Here is a 22,758-nt window from a genome sequence, read left to right on the forward strand (position 1 = left end):
TACTATTAACTAAATAAACCTGTTAATATATGAATTTTAAGTCCACAATAATACACTAGACCACTACATAGACCCACACAGGCTACGATAAACTATCAAGATACAACTAAAACAACTAATACAAAAGTGCACTATGATTCGACCTGTATTATACAAATCATCATCTAATACAAATGTGTACAAATATCAAATACTGGTACAAGTTAATTTCTATATAAATTATTATTTATATTGTCACGCATCTATAGCTCACCACATCATCGCTCTAAAATATCTTCTCAAGATATCTTAAGTCACTATCACGTACTACATATTTGAGAGGGTTATAAAAGAAAGAAAGAAAGAAAGTAATGAGCAAACGGCTCAATGAATACCTTATCTCGAATAAGTGATGCCAAACAGAGAGTAAATCATGTAACGGATAATATGAATCACAAAGAAGCATAATGCCATGTATGAACATATATATATATATATATATATATATATATATATATATATATATATATATATATATATATATATATATATATATATATATATATATGCATCCTCAATGACATATATATAAATGAAATCAATTCTCATGAATAAACATATTATATCCTCAACCAAAAATATATCTCATGATGAAATTACAATATAACATTACCGAATATAACAACATATGATGTATAACAATTATGATCTAATAATACTAGTCATATAAATGATGATGCATGATGCATGCCAACTACTAAATAATCGTATATGTCAGAGCCAGATATAATCTACATATCTCTCATTATCACAATCATGCGTCGCAACTCTAAATATCATCCACCATGCTGGACTACGGTACCCGGCCTTAAACTCAATACTCATCATGCCACAAGCTCAGAGCATACTCTATCATACGCTAAGAGTATCTCTGGAGATAAATCATACCCTGCCATACGCTAAGGGTATCTCAGACAAAAATCATCATACCCTACCATATGCTAAGGGTATATTAAAGATAGTTGTACCCTGTTATACGATAAGAGTACAACCATCAGCTATCACCATACTCTGCCATATACTAAAAGTATGTCCAGTACTAGTCCGAATTTAGGTGATTTCCTATACATGCTAGATCATATGCATATATCCAATACTGCAATAGATCATCCAACTCAGCAATTTAGGTGATAAAAAAGCTAAGAGAAAATTAATATAATTTAGACTCCAACTATGTATCTAACACATGCATACTCCTGCTCGTCTATCACATGCACACTCATACTAGAGATCATCTCGGTATAAAATTATAACAATATAATCATCTCCAATCATCTCTATATATCACCAATGTACTCATATCCCAGATCAGCCTAATCAAATGCATGATAAAATATGCTTGACTGAAATCATCTCTAAATAAAGGCATATAATTATGCTGGAGGTCAAAACATAATATATAATATATAATATATCATAATTTGAGAAAGGCATCTAGGGAATAAGACTACTCACCATCTTATTAGAAGACCGAACAAACGTATCCTTCAGGTCCATCAATCAACCGCCACTCATCACTAGTGAGATCCCCAGGTCTCGAATAAAAGGGTTCGGAGTCTGAAAATGTTTAAGTAACATAAAGTTAGTTGTTTATTCGATTATAATGAATTGCCTACCGATCAAATAAGGCCTCCACTTTGTCATCGCATGTAAAATTGCCAACATCTCTCTCTCGTAAGTCGATAATTGCTGAGATTTTTGTGATAAAGCTTTACTAAGAGGCTATGGGACATCCTCCTTGCATTAGTATAGCTCCTATGCTAACTCCCGACGCATCACATTTCACAATGAACTCTTTGGTGAAGTCCAGTAGTGCTAAAATGGGAGGCGTCGTCATTGCTGTTTTTAATTTTTCAAAGGCTGTAGTGGCTTTATCCGTCCATCTAAAAGAGTCCTTTTTCAACTAATAAGTGAGAGGAGCCGCGATCTTGTCATACCTGGCGATGAACCAGCGATAATATCCAGTCAGCCCCAAAAATCCTCGCAATCCTCTAGTGGAAGTAGGAATCGGCCAAGCGGTCATACATGCCACCTTTTCAGGATTCGCCACTATACCTTCCGCTGAGATGATGTGGCCTAAATACTCCACTTGTGGTACTCCCCATAGGCACTTGGACTTCTTGATCTTCAACTGGTTTTGCTTCAACAAATTCAACACATCCTCAAATAACGCCAATGCTCCAATTCAGTCCTACTATAAACTAAAATGTCGTCAAAAAATACCAAAGCATACTTTCTCAATAGAGGCCAAAATATATCATTCATGAGGCCTTGAAAAGTAGCTGGAGCATTAATGAGACCAAAAGGCACTCGGAACTCGTAATGCCCATTAGAAGTTTGAAATGCAGTCTTGTGCACATTCGCCGGGTGAACTCCAATTTGGTGATACCTAGCCCTCAAGTCAAGCTTGCTGAATATAGTCACCCCTGCAAGCTCGTCCAGTAGCTCCTCTATAACCAAAATGGGATACCGGTCCTTGACGGTAATAGCATTTAGTGCCCGATAATCGACACTAAAATGCCATGTCCTGTCCTTTTTTTGCACCAGTAGCACGGGCAATGAGTATAAGCTATGACCTGGTTGAATGAGGCCTCGCTCCAACATCTCGGCTACCATCTTGGAGATAACTTCCTTTTGCACACATGGATACTGATATGGCCTTACATTCGCCGGTGCATCCCCGGGCACAATCTCTATGCAGTGGTCTACTGTTCTCCTTAGTGGCAACTCCTTTGGTTCCTTAAATAGTCCAACAAATTTGTCTAATAAATTAGACAACTCGATGGTAGTATTTACACTCATTTGAGGCTCATCTCCTGTTGGTCCTAATTGTAGAAGATATGCCAAATTACTCGCACATGGCAACCCCACCATCGGCTACATCACACGAATCGGTGGAGATCGAATGCCATCAAGCCGCACACCTTTGTTTCCTTGCTTAAATTTCATCCACATGCTCCAGAAACCAAAAGTGACGGGTCCTAAGCTTTGTAACTACTGAGTGCCATGGACAATGTCTGCTCCTCGCAACACTAACGAATACAAGTCCACAATAATATCGTGTCCTTGCACCTGTATACCAACCCTACGACATAAGCTCTCCGCCATAAATTTTGTGCCGTTACTTATAGCAACGTCAAACCCCGTGGTCGCTGAGGATGTGCATACAATGCTTTCTAACGAGTCTGTCTACGCACAATGTCCTCGGGGTGGAAGTACCCAAATATGCCTACATCAAAACTTTAGCTTGGATATCTTCCTCCGCTCCCTCCTCAAAGGCCTCCTCCAAACACTCTCCATCATCAACAACCTCGTCATCCTCCTCGAGACCGTCGACGAGCATCACACTCCCGATAGGTTTGGAACACCAATGACTAGGGGTAAAGCGCTCATCACATCGAAAGCAAAGTGATACGATCTCCCATTTAGGCCAAGGCTCGATCTATTAGAATTTTCAGATCTAGACATGATCTGACACAGAACTTTGAAAATAGATCCCAAAAGATGCAGCCGTCGGATCGACGCCAAATTTTGATATGTTATAGCCCTAGAAAAGAGCTTTCCATAAAATCTTTTCATGTGAATCGGACGGTGTGATCTCGAGATATCGTCCGATCAGTAGATGAGTATTAGGGAGTCCGTCTTTGGATCCATTGATAGAGGCACGAGATCCTTGGTGTTAGTGAAGGTTGGTGGACCGGCGTTAATGGGCTGGCACCGGTGAGTACGTGGAGATGGAAGGGTTATGTGTGATGGAAGGGTTAGGGCAAAGTGATAGATAGATTGAAAGAAGGGGGAGGAGTGGGCCGCCCGCCCCTAAGGGACTAGGGTGATTGGCCGGTCGAGGGAGGCTAGAAGTAGCGACGCTGGTGAACGAGAGAACAGGAGAGAAGAATATGAAGGAGGCAGGGCAAAACTCAATTCATTAATAATGATTCCATGGTTGCCATCCATACCTTTAGAGGCTAACCAAACAATTCAAAAATGGTAATTATTAACCCTAAAATAGTAGATTTTTGCCGATCACGTTCGAACGCACATTGTGTTCTCTGTATTTGCGAACCTGATGCAGGCATTCACAAGCACGTTCGAACGCACTCCATCCAAATAAAAGATACCCCTAAAGTGTATCCATGCTCGAGACATCATCGATGAAGTCCGAATCATATCAATCCACCACGCTTCCATACACCTTGTCCTCAAGGTGACTCCAGTCAAACTTGCTGTGTTCGGTGGGTCATCCTCAGTTGAGCTTGAAATTCAGGTTCGTCTACATTTTAGTCCACTTGGCGTCGGGTTGTCAAACCAATTGACTCAATGTCAGTTCAGCAATAGAAATCTGGTGCATCCGATTGTGCTTAGGAGGTCGAGTTAGATGTTGTTGGTGGATCCAGATTAGGTCCTCCCAATGACTAAGTTAGGTTCAACTAGCCGAACTGACTGTTGGTTGTGCTCATAATTGTTCTGCACACTCCATGGATTAGGATCCAAGTCAAATGTATCCTGGTATAAGCAAACTTGACTTAATTCAAGTAGAGGGTTTTTGATCATGTCCCTTATTTGACTTAACTGAGTCCCCAAGTCAGAGATGACTCACACTTGACTTGACCCCTTTGGCTCTTAGGTCCAACCCAGCTCATGTCTAGCAACTCAACCTGGTCAAACCCAACCATGTAGCCATCTTGAAATTCTAACCACTTAGGGTTTTCAAAAAAATTTGAAATCCCTAATATTCCTCCCATAATTCCATCTCCATTAGTCGTTGCCATAGGAGTTGCCTTGGCACGTGGCAGCCTTCATTGAGTAGTGACCACCTCCAGTAGTTGCTTTGGCAGGGTTCCCAACAGTGTGGCAGCAGTCGGTAGCGATGGAAGGCCGAAGTTGGCCCAAAAAATGAAATCTTCATCTCCTTCTTCTCTTTCCGATCGCAGCCACGGCAAGGAGCATTCGGCCATCTTGAATATGAAAATAGCTGTCAGTGAGGTCCCTCTTGGGGTGGCGGCAGTTGACTACTGTGGAAGGCTAAGCTTGACAAAAACAAAATCTTCATCTCCTTCTTCTTCATTTAGTCGCAGCGCCATGGCAGAAAGCTTTGGGCCGTCTGGGTGAGAAAAGCAGCAGCCCATGAGGTCTTTACGGGGCTGTCAACGGCCGGTGCTGCCGTGGGTGGAAGATAATGGCCTTCTCCTTTGAGTTACAACTCGACGGGGAGTTGTTACGGTGACGACGCTGTCACGGTCGACTGTCGATTGATTAAGTAGAATGGTGGAAGATCGTTGGAGGCCATATGCGATTTCTTCCTAGTTGCTGACTCACCGTGGTTGCAAAGGGAGGTGGTGTAAGGTGGCCCAAGTGCTGGAACGCGTGGTTTCAAATCATCTCCCTCACCACTAATGAGGATTCCTGATCAGGGATATCCAGGGGCCATGCGTGGTCTTCCTCCATTCGATAGTGGTTCATATGATTGTCGACTCATCGAAGAACTTCGTTCTGACATTGAAAGAACCTTTCCAACCGTCAAGCTCACTGGAGGAAACCACTGCCTTGAAGCTGGACTCTTCGTCATTTCTATAGGGATCAGGAAAGGTGCGGCTAGCCTTTTTGTAACGCCCCCGCCTAGCACGGGCACGAGCATGCCCACGCGCCCACACGGCACGAGCGGTGCACGCGACAGGACGGGCTCCGTCACGCACAGATACTCTCCTATACACATACAATTATGACATCATTAAATACTACCTGCTAACATATCCATGATCACATAATCCATCACCAATTAAATCATATTATTAACTAAATAAACCTGTTAACATATGAATATCCCAATCCACAATAATATATATTAAACCACTACATAATCTAGCAATACCCACACAGGCCACAACAAACCATCAAGATACAACTAAAATGACTAATATAATAGTACATTATGATTCGACCTATATTATACAATTCATCGTCTAATACAAAAGAGTACAAATATCAAATACTAGTACAAATCAATTCCTATATAAACTATCATCTATACGGTCTCGCATCTATAGCTCACCTCATCATCGCTCTAAAATATCTTCTCAAGATATCTCAAGTCGCTATCACGTACCACATATCTGAGTGGGTTAGAAACGAAAAAAAAAGAGTCATGAGAAAAAGGCTCAGTGAATAGACCTTTCCCCGAATCAGTGATGCCAAACAGAGAGTAAATCATGTACTGGATAATATGAATCAGAAAGAGCATCATGTCATGAATAAGTATATAAATGTTCCTCAATAATACATAAATGAAAAATAGATAACATGTCATGTCATAACTGGTAAAATATATAATCCTCGATAATGTATAAATAAATCTCGATGTCATACCATCATCATAACTCTCTCTCAAATATGACACATGATGCATGCCGACCATGACCATGCTATGATATCAAATTCAACCATATATGATGCATATTGATCACTCGATAATCAGGTAACCAAATGATAATGAAATCATATGCATTTCTCAACATCACAATCATCACCGACATCTCGGTATAATATCATCATACTAGACTACTGTGCATAGTCAACACTCGGTACCCGGTCTCAACATCATGTCCGAAGGCTCAGAGCATACTCTGCCACCCGCAAGAGTATCTCAAATATAACCATACCCCGCCACTCGCTAGGGTATCAACATCCATCCAGACCGGGCACCCACATAGTTGATAGAAATCTTGTGAGGATAACTTGCCACATATGCCCTGGCGAACGGCATGTGTCCGAATGTCTGCTGCGCACACAGACTAATGACCTCAGACGTAAGGCCAATAGGAACGCGACTATATCGAGCGATCGATCTCTCTTGGCACGCCCTAACCCTCGCGCCCACTCGGGTATCCTCACGCTTTCTATCAACTATCTTATCAATCACATTTCATATTTTCCTTCTAAATGACAGATCATATGCATATATCCAGTACGATAGTAAGTCAATGCATAATAGAAATTTAGGTGGAATAGAAATCAAGAGGAAATGATGCAATGTAGTCTCCAACTGTATCGTCAACACATGCATACTCATGCTAATCTATTATATGCATACTCATGCTACAGATCAACTCGGTATACAATCATAACAGTAGAATCATCTCCAATCATCTCTATATATATCACCAATGTACTCATATTCCAAATTTGCATAATCAAATGCATGATAAAATATGCTCGACTGTAATCATCTCTAGATAAAATCATATAATCATGCTGGAGGCCAAAACATGCATGTACATAATATATAATATAACCTAATTTGAGAAAGGCGTCTAGAGGATAAGACTACTCACATCTTATCAGAAGATTTCTGACTCAACACACGTATCCCTCGGGTCCATCAATCAACCGCCACTCGACGCTGGTGAGATCCTCGGGGTCTCGAATAAGGGTTCAGAGTCTGAAAATGTTTAAGTAACATAAAGTTAGTTGTTTATCTGATCATAATTCGTTCGAGTAAAATATGATATTTTATTAGGTTTAATATTGATTAGATTTATAGGATAAATTTAATTGTGGCAATATTAATATGCTATTTATATTTATTTAATAAAATCCTAATTTGATAATTATAGAAAATAAGTATATAGTAATTTATCTCCTTTTTATAAATAACCAAGACGACTATATATATGATTTAATAAAAATATAATTATAAAATAATATTATTACTAGTTATTTTGTAATACTTACTCTTATTTAACTAATCCTAGATTATACATAAAATAATCATTATCCTATTATACAAAAATAATCTGCAATTCTAGTATTCCATTTTATACAAACTATTAGACAATACTAATATACTAAAAATAGACGTATATAATATAAGTTAAATATAAATATAAGACTACATATATTCACTAATAAATAATAACTAAAACTCTAAATAAATTTATTGGCAATATTTATAATTCTAATTAATAAATTATTATACTAAAATGCTTAGTAAAATTATATTAGTGAGTATAAATTATCAAAATAATTAATTACCTAAATAGACTATGTTACTTATCATTAGGAAGTAATTATATATAAAAAATAATAATAGTCCTCTTCCAACACTGTCTGCTACATAGCAAGAGGAGGAGAAGAGAGGAAGAAGAAGAGAAAGAAAGAAAGAAGAAAGAAGAAGAAGAAAAAGAAAGAAAGAAGAAAGAAGAAGAAGAAAAAGAAAGAAAGAAAGAAGAAGAAGAGAAAGAGAAGGGAGGCTCACCTAGGCTACGGTGGTGGCGACGGTGATGGCGACAGCGACAGCGGCGGCTGGCATTGATAAGAGAAAGGACAGAGCTCAAGAGAGAGAGGTGATTGGGAGAGAGAGAGGAGGGTAAGAGAGAGACAATGAGAGAGTTAGAGAGAGAGAGCACTAAATAGAGAGACGGTGGTGAGGGGTGCGGCGGTGATGATGGCGACAGCGAGAAGTCGTCGGCGAGGAGAGAAAGAGAGAGGTGCTAGAGAGAGAAAAAGAGAGGAGGGTAAGAGAGGAAACAAGGGAGTTAGAGAGAGAGAAGGTGGTGAGAAAGAGAGAGGTGATAGAGAGAGAGAGAGGAGGGTAAGAGAGAGAGAACGAGGGAGTTAGAGAGAGAGAAGGTGGTGCGGCGGCAATGACGGCGACGGCGGCGGCAATGACGGCAACAGCGGCGGTAGGCTGGTGACGACGGCGGAAGGAGAGAGAGAGAGAGAGAGAGAGATCTAGAGGGAGAAAGAGAGAGGCGGTGGGGGTGGTGTTGCAGTAGTGACGGCACCAACGGTGGCGATAGGCCGACATTGGCAAGAAAATATGTGAGAAAAAGAGAGAGAGAGAGGGAGAGAGAGAGAGAGAATATGTGAGAGAGAGGGAAGGCGGTGGAGGAGGGGGAAGGGCGGCGGGGCCCGCTGCAGCTAGCTGGCCCGGCCCGGTTGGCCAGGCCGGTGGTTGTGGGCACACATGGCGCCCCCAACATGCGCCCACGTTGCATGGCACGGGCTCATGCCATGCAACACCAATATATTTTTATTTTTTTATTTCTTTCTTTTTGCCTCTCTTCTCTTTTTTTTTATACATTATTATTATTTATTATTATTATGATTATTTTGGTTATTACACTTTTGCAGTTTGTCGGCGAGGTCTCTGGTGCATGAGAAGATGTGGAGGTTGCGAGGGCAGCTACAATGGTTGAGGATCCCATTGTAGCTGGTGGCGGTTAGTTGCGGCTGACCGTGGGTCGGGGTGTAGAAGCTCAATCTTGCTAGTTAGCTGAACTCTCATTTATTTTTGTGGGGAACAGGGAGGTTGTGGAGGATGTTGGGTATGCTGCGAAGGGCTCCCCATGCTGCCTTGCGATTGCCATACTTGTTGAAGAAGGTTTCGGCCATGCCACTATAGCATCGGTCGATCTCCGACTAAAGTCATGACTTGTGACCTAGTTTGACATTAGCGTCTGTCTATATGGTGAAGGGTCATATTCGTATGCCAATGTCCGTTGTCGTGATGTCTCCTTCTGGGTGGTGTTCCGGGGATTTAACACAACCCGTTCCGCCTTGTCGGTATACACGTACGCAGTTGTGGCCTCGCTGTAGGGCACCTGCCTCTAGGGAGACCACCATGACATTCACATAGAGATTTTGGGTTCCTCCCATTTTACAACATAAGTCTTGGTGTTCCAGAAGAAGAGGTATCCCATCTCATCGTCGATCAAGGACTTCCAAGGCTTCGGCAAGTCTGGATCGATCGGTGCATATCTCTGGCTTTTTGGATAAGCCAACGTCCTTGACATTGGTGCATTCCCTATCACCATAGCTTCTCTTGTTGCCCGTAGTTCCCGCATCATCTCCATCATCATCTGGTTGTTGATGGCCATTTGCTTGGAAAGAGAGCCAATTATGGCTTGAACACTAGGCTCTTCGGTATTTAGATTTGGTCGGGCGATTCCACAGGTGGAAGTTCCCGCAGTCATCTCCCCCTCCTCTATTGGGGAGATCTCTTCCTCCTCGTTTTGCCATGCAGCCATAGCTCTGGTGGTTGTCATCGGAGTGTCCGAGAAACGATGGCTCTGATACCAGCTTGATATGATCTCCCCTTTAGGCCAAGGCTTGATCTATTCCAATTTTCAGATCTGGACAAGATCTGACATGAAACTTTGAAAATAGATCCCGAAAGATACTGCCGTCGGATCGACATCAAATGTTGATGTTTTGTAGCCCTAGAAAAGAGCTTTCCAACAATTCAAGTGAATCGGACAGTAGGATCTCGTGATATCGTCCAATCAGTAGATAAACATCAGGGAGTCCATCTTTGGATCCGCGGATGGAGGCACAAGATCCTTGGTGTTAGTGAAGGTTGGTGGACTAGTGTTAATGAGGTGGCATCGGTGTGTACGTGGAGATGGAAGGGTTAGGGCAAAGTGATAGATAGATTGGAAGAAGGGGGAGGAATGGGTCACCCCTAAGGGACTAGGGTGAGTGGCCAGTCGAGGGAGGCTAGAAGCGGCGACACTGGGGAATGAGAGAACGGGAGGGAAGAAAATGAAGAAGGCAGGGCAAAAACTTAATTCATCAATAATGATTCCATGGTTGCCATCCACACCTTTAAAGCCTAACCAAACAATTCTTAAATGGCAATTATTCACTCTAAAACAATAGATTTTTGTCGTTCGCATTCGAACGCACATTTTGCACTTACTGTATTTGCAAACCTAATGCAGGTGTTCACAAGCACGTTCGAATGCACTCTATCTATGTTCGAACGTGGTGTTCGAATGCGCCCGATCGCGTTCAAACGCACATTTCGCGTTCTCTATTTTTGCGAACCTCATGGAGGCGTTCACAAGCGCATTTGAACGTACTCCATCCGCATTCGAACGCGAGATACAGAAAACTTATTTTTCTAAGAAATAAACACAAATAAGAATAAAAGACATCCCTAAAATGTATCCATGCTCGAGATGTTAACGGTGAAGTCCGAATCGTATCACAAAGGCCCTTTGCTCTTTGCTCTTCGCTCCTCCACCTGGGAAGGTGTGAGAGGTCGAAAAGGGGGTCTTGTGCCTCCTCTAACATCGGAAGAAGGCTCAAAAGTGGTCGTGGTCTAGTGCTCGCAGCCGCTATTTTTGAACGCACATAATTTCCGGCCGTCGTTCTAGGTGCAAACCGCCCATCTCAGTTGCCCTAACTTGTTTTTGCTACCATCTTGAGAACCTTATGGTTTTGCTTCATCCTCGTGGCCTTCTCAAAGGCCTCCTCAAGAGTTGTAGGACAAAGAGCATGAATATCCTCCTATATCTCATCATGCAGCCCTGAAATGAATGTGCTCATCAATATCGGTTCAGACCAAGGTGGCTCAAAACAATTAACTCTTTCAAATTTAGCTTAGTACTCTAATATGGTCGTTCTCTAAACCATCTTGCTTATTGTGGCAGCAAAATTTTCATGTCGCTGTCCCAAATTTGCGTGTAATCCTTCTAAAAGTTAGCCCAACTAGTAAATCCTCTACCACGAATAACCGATCTATACTAATGCAATGTCGTACCTTGGAGGTGAAAGCTTGCCATCTAGACCTTTGCATCCTTCGTTGTCTCTTGACAATCAAAGTATTGTTCAACTTGAAACACTCAATCTGTTGGATCACCGTCTTGGAATTTTGGAAATTCCAAGCATGCGATTCGCGAAAAACACTAGGTTCATGTCTGAATCTTTGTGCATGTTGATCACCTTCTCTAAATCCTCAAGCAAATCCATCACCATCTCAAAAAGGATCACCTCATCCTCAGAGTGCCAATCCTCCTCTTCGATGAAGCGCACTGGGGCATGCGGGTTCCACCACCGCCAGTCTTGGGTTTTGTAATGGAGGTGGGGGATGATGTGTAGGCATAGGTAAAAGAGGATCATTGACACTACTAACATGTTGCATCTGGACCTACGAGGTATCGATTCGATGTGGTTACACCGCTGATTCTTCTTGAGGCACCGATTGTCGTCGAGGAGATGATGAAGCCAATCAGTTCATGACATATTCTTTTAAAGCCTTATGATCATTCTGCATTGCGTTAACTCTATGCAGCAATGTTTGGAACATGCCCCTAATTTCATCCGCCAAGCCCATATTCACACCCATGGATGTTGGTTGACTTTGTCCTGCCGTTGTCGCTCCAAAGGAATCAGCCTCACGGTTAGGGTTATCGTGGGTTGAGTCTTCCCTTGTCGGTGTGCTCTCTATTGGTCTCCTTGTTGATATCATCTTCCTTGTTTCCACCATTAATGGAGGTCTAAGGTTAATCTGACTCTGATACCAAATTGATGGGTTCTTGTACCAAAAGATAGGCTACGGAACGATTCCTTCATGATCTGGATTTATTATAGGAATCAGTCCACGCACTCTTGAGAAAAAATTCACCAAATATTCTCCTGTAGTCCCTGATCTACAATTTTCATATTTACGTCCTTCGCAGATTCGAACTGTAACTGGGATGAAAACATGAAAGAACACGGGTGACTCGACAGACGAGGGAGATTAGAAGTTAGGAGAGACCTTGCCAACGGTTGAGGTCGAAGGTTGGTGAAGAGGGAGGAGGGAGAGAGAATAGAGAGAAGATAGGAGGTAAGAAATCAATAATCCAATAGCACAATGCATTTGGCTCTCATCCACACCTTTATAGAGGCTAGCTAACAAGCCCTAATAACAATAACTAACTCTATTCCTAGTGCAATGCCATCGATCACATTCGAATGCACCCGATCGCCTTTGAACGCACAAAAGATGTTCTCTGTATGTGCGAACACGATGCAGGCGTTCGAACGTGCCCTACCGTGTTCAAACACGCTTTTCGCTTCCTTTGTATTTGCGAACCTATTGTAGGCGTTTGCAAGGGCGTTCGAACACGACCCCTCCTGTGTTCAAACGCGACCTACAGGAATTTAATTTTAATGAAAATAAACAACTAAAGTAGTAAGAAAAGATCTTAACCAAGTGTATCATGCAGTATGTGTGGGTTATCTTTGTCGACATTTGGGTGCACAGTAGGACTAAAATTGAGCACATGCTCAACTTGTTGGAGCTAAACTATTTGAATGTGATGATGTCGAAGTGCCAATAGGGAGTACCTCAAGCGGAGTAACTGGAACATGTCAAATCAACAAAAGGAGTTGCTGCAGATCCAAACAAGGTATTCTGTAGGACAAGTTGGCCACAACCTATCACTACCACTGGGCTGTGCGGGTTATTCGGGTTAACATGGAATTATGGAATTATCAGTGTTTCACCACTAGCTATGGTAGAATAAGTACTCCACTCACCTCCGTACTCAAGAAGGACTAATTTAGATGGACGAAGAAGGTGACGACGACATTTGAGGAGCTAAAAACAGCCATGACATTGGCATCGATTTTAGCTCTTTTGGACTTCACCAAAGAGTTCGTAGTCGAGTGCCATGCATCGAGGATTGGCAAAGGAGTTGTGCTATGATAGGCTCTGATACCAATGTTGGGCTATGATACCAATTTGATAAGGCTCTGATACCAATTGATAGGATCTGGAACCAAAAGATCGGCTACATGGGAAAATTTCTTAAGATCTGAATTTATTGAAGGAAGCAGTTCGCGCAACCGTGGGAAAATATTCGTCAGATATTCGCCTGTAGTCAGAAAATTACGAACTGTAGCAGGGACGAAAACAAGGAATAACGTGGGTGATGGGTGAAGTGGATGTTAGGGTTATGGATGGATATGAAGATGAGGGTGGATTGTGGAAGTGATTAAGGGAAGTAGACGAAGGGAACGAAGTGGTCGAGATCCCAAAGAAGAGGGGTGACTCGACAGTCGAGTGAGATTAGAAGTGAGGAGAAACCTTGCCAACGGTAGTGGTGGAAGGATGGTGAAGAGGGAGGAGGGAGAAGTCTAGAGAAAAGATAAGAGGCAAGAAAGCAATAATCCAATTGCATAATGAAGTTGGTTGCCATCCATATATTTATAGAGGCTAGCCAGCAAGTCCTAAAACAATATAAAACTCTAATTCTAGAGGATTCCCGTCGGTCGCATTCGAAGATATCAGTCTCCAACTCCCATGTCACCTCATCAGATGGCTTGCCAAGCCACTCAACTCGTATCTGCATCTCTAATCTGGTACCATGTCCTCGTCGGCGTCTAGCAAGTACTCGAACTGGCTATATGATCTCTATAGGTTGCATCGCAGGAATCAGCGAAGTCCGAAGACCATCAAGCCGCATATCGTTGTTTCCTTATATATATTTCATCCACATGCTCCGAAAATTAAATGTGACGGGTCCCAAACTTTGTAACCACTGAGCACTAAGGACGATGTCCGCTCCTTGCAACACCAACGGATACAAGTCCACAATGATGTCGTGTCTTTGCACCTGTATACCGACTCGGCGACAAAAGCTCTCCGCCTTAAGCTTTGTGCCGTCTCCAATTGCAACGTCAAACCATATAGTCGGTTCGGCATCCAAACCCAATCTTCTCACTAGCCTCTCGCCTAGAAAGTTGTGTGTACTCCTCGAATCGATGAGGATGTGCACATAACGCTTTCTAACGAGTCCATCTACTCGTAACGTCCTCAGCACAGAAGTACCATAATATGCATGCATCGATATTTCAGCTTGGATATCTTCCTCAATGCCCTCCACAACGGCCTCCTCAAGGGTCTACTCTGGACACTCTCCATCCTCATCAATCTTATCATCCTCCTTAGGGCCATTGATAAGCATCACACTCCCGATCGGTTTAGAATACTGATGACCGAGGGTGAAACGCTCATCACATCGAAAGTAAAGGCCCTTCGCTCTTCGCTCCTCCACCTAGGCAGGTGTGAGGGTTCGAACGGGGGTCTAGTGCCTCCTCTAATGTCGGAAGAAGGTCTCAAAGGTAGTCGTGGTCTAGTAGTCGCAGCCGCTATTTTTGAAACCGCAGAATTTCCAATCGGCATTCTAAGTGCAAATCGCCTATCTCGGTTGCTCCAATTGGTTTTCGCTACGATCTTTAGAGCCCTACGCTTTTGTTCCATCTCCACAGCCTTCTCAAAGGCCTCCTCAAGAGTATTCGGACATAGAGCATGAACATCTGCTTGTATCTCATCCCGCAGCCCCGAAATAAATGTACTCATCAATGTTCATTCGGGCCACGATGGCTCACAATGACTACTAACTCTTTCAAACTTAGCTTGGTAATCCAATATGATAGTTCTTTGAACCATCTTGCGTAATGTGGCAGTAAAATCTTCATATGCCGTTGTCCCAAATCTGCATGTAATCCTCTTACAAAAATCAGCCCATCCGGTAATCCCCCACCACGAATAACCGATCTATACTAATACAATGCCGTTCCTTGGTGGTGGAAGCTTGCCATTTGGACTTTTGCATCTTCCGTTGTACGTTGACAATCAAAATATTGTTCAACTTGAAACACCCAATCCATTGGATCATCGCCTTAGAATTTTGGGAAGTCCAAGCATGCGGTTCTCCCTGAATAGTGTTGTCAATTTCTCGAAAGATCCTTGGTTCAGATCTAAACCTTTGTGCATGTTGATCACCCTCTCTAAATCCTTGAGCACGCCCATCGCCATCTCCATACGGATCAACCTCATCCTCAAAGTGCCAATCCTCCGCATCGACGAAGTGCACCGGTGCCGCACGCCTCTCGGGTTCCACCATCACCGGTCGGGTTTTGTAACGAAGGTGGGGGATGATGTGAAGGCATAGGTAGGAGGGGATCATTGACACTCACATGATGCACCTGGACCTATGGGGTATCGGTTCTATGGGGTCCCACCGCTGGTCCTTCTTGAAACTCCATTCGTCATTGAGGAGATGACGAACCAAATTGATTCACAATATATTCCTTGAATTCATTGTGATCCTTTTGTATGTTGTCAACTCTATGCAAGAATATTTGGAACATGCCCCTTAGTTCATCCATATTCGAACCCATAGACATTGGTAGACTCGGTCCTACTGTGGTCACTCTAAAGGAATCAGCCTCACAGTTAGGATCATCGTGCATTGAGTCCTCCCTTGTCGGTGTGCTCTCTATAGGTCTCCTTGTTGATGTCATCTTCCTTGTTTCAACCATCAATGGAGGTCTGAGGTTCGCCTGCTCTAATACCAGTTGATAGGCTCTGATACCAATGTTGGACTCTTATACCAATTTGATAGGCTCTGATACCAATTTGTTAAGGCTCTAATACCAATTGATAAGCTATGATACCAAATTGGTAAGCTCTGATACCAAATGATAAGCTTTGATACCAATTGATACGCTCTTATACCAATTTTTTAAGTCTTTGATACCAATTGATGGGATCTGGAACCAAAAATAGGTTATGCTAAGATTCTTTCAAGATCTGAATGTTTTACATAAATCAGTCCACGCAACCGTGGAAAAATATTGGTGTGATATTCTACGATAATCAAGAAGTTACGGATCCAACCCAATTAGTTTCGTTATTTTTTGACTAACGTAGAATATCTAACGAATATTTTCCCATGGTTGCGCTGACTGATTCCTGTAATACATTCAAATCTTGAAGGAATCTTAGCGTAGGCTAAAGTTTCAGATCCCATCAACTGGTATCAGAGCCTTAACAAATTGGTATCAGATCCTATCAATTGGTATCAGAGCTTATCATTTGGTATCGGAGCTTATCAATTTGGTATCAGAGCTTATCAATTGCTATTAGAGCTTTAACAAATTAGTATCAGAGCCTATCAATTGGTATTAGAGCCTATCAAATTGGTATCAGAGCCTATCATGTTCATGTAGGAGATAGACCCATAGCCTTTCTAAGCAAGGCCTTGTTGAGAAAATCTCAGCATTTGTTCGAAATGGAGATGCTTGCCATCCTACATACGATGACAAATTGGAGGATTTATTTGAGCAATCGGCGGTTCATCATTACAACTGATCAAAGAAGCCTTCCATACTTTATGGGACAGCAAATCTACATCCTGCCACAGCAAAAATGAGTTAGTAAATTGCTAGGGTATGACTACGAAATTTAGTACAAGAAAGGGACAAGAAATAGAGCGGCGGATGCACTATTGTGCCAACCCAATACAACTGAGCTTGCAACATACTCTACTCCTTCATTTCTTAAGGAGCTGAGACATATAGGTGCATCTGACCTAGATGTTATGAGGTTATTACAGGAAGTGTTGGACAATTCAAAGCACTATTCGGAGTTGGAGAATCGACAATGACTAATAGAATTGTTGGAGCACTTCCACCAAACTCCAGAGGTGGGCCATTAGGGAGTTTTGAGGACTTATAGGAGGTTATCATAGAGCTGCACATGGTAGAGGCTGAGACGTGATGTGCAGGCTTTTATCCAAGCATGTGAAACCTGTAAGTGAACGAAGTCTTCAACCTTGAAGCCGACAGGGCGGGATTATTGTAGCCTCTACATGTACCTAACCGTGTATGGGAAGATATTTCTATGGATTCCATAGGTCTTATGTTGGTATGTGGTTATTCTACTATTTTTGTGGTGGTTGATAGGTTATGCAAGTACGCGCATTATCAATGTTGTCGCACCCATTTTCAGCCAAATTGGTGGGTAAAATTTTTGTTCGAGATGTTGCTAAACTCCATGGCATGCCACGCCCAATTGTCTCTGACCATGACTGTGTGTTTATTAGTGATTTTTGGGCAGAGTTTGTTATGAACCAGATATGGATTGATTCGGGCGTAATATAACTATGAAAACTTAGATTGTAATAGCCTATTAAGTAAGGGTTCTAATGGCTTTGGTTTCACCTATATCAATCCACCACACTTTCGACCACCTTGCCCTCAAGGTTTCTATAGTGGTTTTCATACTTTTTGTTGCTCTCAAACTGTATATCCTTGATCTCTATCTGGGTCTTGTTTGCCATGCGGAGGAGGGCTCCACGATGGATTTTACTCTACGGCCCACTTGTTTGAGCCATAGTTTTAATAGCGGGTGGTCGAGCCAAATCCTAGCGATGGGTGGCTTGAGCCAGGGTCTTAATGCATGAAATTTAGGTCATAGCTCGGGCCCGGGCGTCTCGTGGAAGGTGCCACATATAGGAGCTTGGGTCAGTGATAGCGATCTACAGTACCAAATTGATAGGCTCTCATACTAATGATACGCTACGGAATGATTCCTTCAAGATCTGAATTTATTGTAGGCAGCAGTCTGGGCAACCGAGTAAAAATATTCATCAAATATTCTCTTGTAGTCAGAAAATTACTAAGCTAAGTGGACTCGATCCATAACTTCCTGATCTACGTTTTCCATATTTATGCCCATTGCAGATTCGAACTATAACAAGGACGAAATTATAATTTAGTGCGGATGATGGTGGTGGTGACTGGTGAAGTGGATGTTAGGGTTATGGATGAGAATGAAGATGAGGGTGGATGGTAGATGTTGTTAAGGGATAAAGATTGTTAGGTTTTTAATTGTTGGCAATTGTGTACAAAATATTCTAAGTGTATTTTTACATGTATAGGAGCTTTATACAAGTCTAGAATATCTCTGGTTTGAAGAATTGCAAAATTATTGGAGAATAGCTGTTGAGTTCACACCACGTTCACAAACGCGTTCGAACGCAACCTGAAGAATTCAAGTTGTCACGTTCGAACGCACTCAGGCCCGTTCAAACGCACCTGAGATCAAGTCATGCCGTTCGAATGCACCCGGGCCGCGTTCGAACGCACCAACGAAGTTTGAAAATCTTAGACTTTCGTGAGTACGGATAAGACTTGGACTTGGCTCTATCTTGGAGATCATATATAAGGATTCTGATGCCCTATCTCTAGGGTGGTTGAAGAAGCATTATTGAAGGGGACTTCTTGATTCTACATCGGTTCTTCAACTAACAAGGTTCTACTCTTATAAAAAACTTAATCTTTCATGTTAAGGGCTATCTAGATGAAAGATCAATCTCGAGGGTTACTGAGGTTGGACTTAAATCACGAAAAGCAGTGAATCGTGGGTTCTAGTGAGCAAAACTAAGAGAAACAAAGTCGTTTGGATCGACGGGTTGTATTGTGAGTCAGTCTTGTAACTGCTACTATACTAGTGATTGGTTTTGATTTGAGTTTGGATCCGTGGTTTTTTTTCGTTTGGGTTTTTCCACGTTAAAATCTTGGCATTCATCTCTTCTTTCGTTCTTAATATTTCTTCGGACTTTTACTCAATTAGTATCAGAGTAGGTTCTCTCACCCTTTGAGAGAGATCAGATAGGCATGGATTTTCATAGAGATGGACCATCATCTATTAGACCTCCTATCCAAGATGGATCAAATTATAGATATTGGAAAGCTAGGATGAGAGCTTACTTGAAGTCTATAAATGAACGAGTATGGTTTGCCGTTGTGAACGGTTGGTGTCCACCAATGTACATGGTGGATGATAAACTTGCTGAAAAACCAATAGAGTCTTGGGATAGGACAGATTATGAAAAAGTTGGATGGAATAGCAAGACAATTAATGCAATTTTTAGTTGTGTTTCCTCGGAAGAATTTAGAAGAATTTCTACTTGTGAGATAGCAAAAGAAGCTTAGACGATCTTAGAAACTACTCACGAAGGAACTATGGCTGTAAAACTTTCGAAACTTCAGAGGTTGACTACTAGTTTTGAAACTCTACGTATGGAGGAGAATGAGATATTTGATGAGTTCTGTGCAAAGCTTAGTGATATAGTCAACTTCAGTTTCAACCTAGGAGAGAAAATTTCTGAAAATAGAATTGTCCGTAAGATCCTTAGGTCTCTTCTAGAAAGGTTTCAGGTGAAAGTTACAGCTATTGAGGAAAGTAAGGACATCGATTCTATGAAAGTTGAACAATTGGTAGGAAATCTACAAATATTTGAGTCCAGCCTTTCGAGACCGAGGAAGTCCAAAGGAATTGCCCTATCCACAGTTGAACAAAATATAGAGGAGTCTGATGATGAAGGTGATTTAGATGTTGAGATGTTGGCCATCTTCGTCAAAAAGTTTAATAAATTATTTCGAAAGCCAAACAAGTTGAATGCTGATAAACTCAAGAAAAGCAATCTTAGACTACTTCAACGACTCAAGGTAATCGAACCAGAAAGAATTCAATTTGAGGAGAAGTACAAATTGGAACTTGAACGTGTCTAAAGACCTTTCTAAACAACTTGACAATGCAAAAAATAAAATGAAGGCTGATGAAATTGAACTAGAGCGATTGCATAAGGGAAGAACAAACTTGACGAGATTCTAAAGGCTCAGATCTCTGGAAAAGACAGGTATGGTGTTGGATACACTAGTAATTCAAATAATAATAAAACTGTCTTCGTTTCTGCAAGTATACAAAAGGAAGAATATCTTAAGTCATCAACCGCATTTACAAAGCAATCCTGGATGAATGCTTCTAAACTGAAGTTGAATCTACAATCTGGTGAATCTTCAACGGCACCAAAGGTAAACTTTAGTCACACATCTGGACAAAAGGTGAGTAGAAAATGGTTTGTTCCGACATGCTATCATTGCAGCATTCTAGGGCATATTCGACCTCATTGCAAATTTTTGCAGAAACCTAGAAGTGCTTTCATTTATGGGATGAAAACAAAGGCCATATGGGTCAAGAAAAATGATTTGAAATGTTATGTTGTGCATACAACCTTGAAAGCTTTAAATTCTGATTTGTGGTATTTAGACAGTAGCTGTTCAAGACATATGTCGGGTGACAAGTCATTATTTTCTAATCTCGAAAAACATGAAGGGGGAGTTGTGACATTCGGAGATTGTAATTCATTCAAGGTAATAGGTAAATGAAAGGTAAGTTCTCCGAGGGTTCCTATACTAGAAAATGTTTTTTATGTTAAGGGCTTGAAAGTCAATTTTGTGATGAAGATTATAAGATAAAATTCTCTAAAATGAGTGTACTATTCTAGATCATGATGGTAATGTTATATGTTATGGATCTAAAACATCTAATAATTGCTATGTTGTTGGAACGTCACATAAACTGAAATGTAACAGTGCCTCTTTCGACATTGTAGATCTTTGGCATCAACGTCTTGGATATGTGAATCAGAAGGAATTATTTACTTGTCCAAACAAGAAGTGGTAAGAGGAATACCTAAGATGAAAGAAATGTCAAAAAGAGTGTGTGGTTCGTGTCAAATTAGAAAACAAATTTAGATCTCACACAAGAAGGTAAATGCATCTACTACCAACCGTGTGCTTCAATTAGTTCACATGGACTTGATGGGTCCAACAAAAACGGAAAATCTTGGAGGTAAACGCTATATATTCTTAATGGTCGATGATTACTCCAGATATACCTGGGTTGCCTTTCTACGTGAGAAGTTTGAAACATTTGAAGTTTTTAAATCACTATGCTTAAAATTGCAGAATGAAAAATCTACTACCCTAGTTAGGATTCGTTCTGATCATGGTAGAGAATTTGAAAATGAAATTTTTTTAATATTTTGCGATTCTCTTGATAGTCAATATGAATTTTCAGCTCCTATAACTCCACAACAAAACGGGATTGTGGAAAGAAAGAACCAAGTTTTGCAGGAAATGGCTAAGGTTATGTTTCATGCTAAAAAGGTTACTCAAAGGTTTTGGGCAGAGGCGGTCAATACAGCGGTACATGTGATAAATCGTGTTTATCTAAGACCAAGTATAAAAATGACTGCTTATGAAATCTGGAAAGGTAAGAAACCTAGTGTTAAATATTTTCCAATTTTTGGTAATAAATGTTATATATTGTGATCGAGAATATTTGACTAAATTTGACACTAGAAGTAGCGAAGGCATCTTCTTAGGGTATTCGAATAATACCAGAGCCTACAGAGTATTTAATCTTGACACTTCTACTATTATGGAATCTGCTAATATTATGATAGATGAATCCACGACTGATATAATTGAAGCTACTGCTATTTTTATTTCTACAGATACATATGACGAAGAAATAGGAAAGGAGCTTGATCTGGAAATTGAGAATCAGGACGAGGATAAAGTTGCAATGAACAAAGATGACTGCAACGTACCGGAACCATCTGCCAGAGTGAAAACAAATCATCCACTGTCACGAGTGATCAGAGACGTGCATGAACCAATTAAGACAAGACGACAAATCCAAAGTGAGGTATCATTTACTTGTTATATATCTTCTTTTGAACCTCAAAATGTGAAGGAAATATTGTTAGACGATTCTTAGGTTACTGCTATGCATGAGGAATTAGATTTTTCTAGGAATGATGTTTGGGTTTTAGTTCCTAAACTTAAGAATGTGAACGTTATTGGAACAAAATGGATTTACAAGAATAAAAGTGATAAACATGGCAATATAGTTTGAAATAAAGGTAGACTAGTAGCATAGGGATATACTCAGGTTGAGGGTATAGATTTTGATGAGACATTTGCTCCTGTTGCTAGATTAGAGTCTATTCGTATACTGCTTGCTATTGTTTCAAATGGATGTTAAAAGTGTTTTCTTGAATGGTACTCTGAATGAAGATGTTTACCGAAAGGGTTCAAAGATCAAAAATTTCCTTCTCATGTGTTTAAACTGAAAAAGGCTCTCTAGGAGCATGATTGGTAGTCTTTTGTACTTAACTGTTAGTAGACCAGACATTGCATTTAGTGTCGGTGTGTGTGCTAGGTTTCAGCCTGAATTTAAGGAGACACATTTGTTTGCTGTGAAACGTACCTCAGGTGGATACATGGACTCTAACTCAGGAGCTATCA

This window comes from Typha latifolia, chromosome 5 (assembly GCF_019914945.1).
Source record: "Typha latifolia isolate L0001 chromosome 5, TyphaL0001v2, whole genome shotgun sequence".
Taxonomy (NCBI): Eukaryota; Viridiplantae; Streptophyta; class Magnoliopsida; order Poales; family Typhaceae; genus Typha; species Typha latifolia.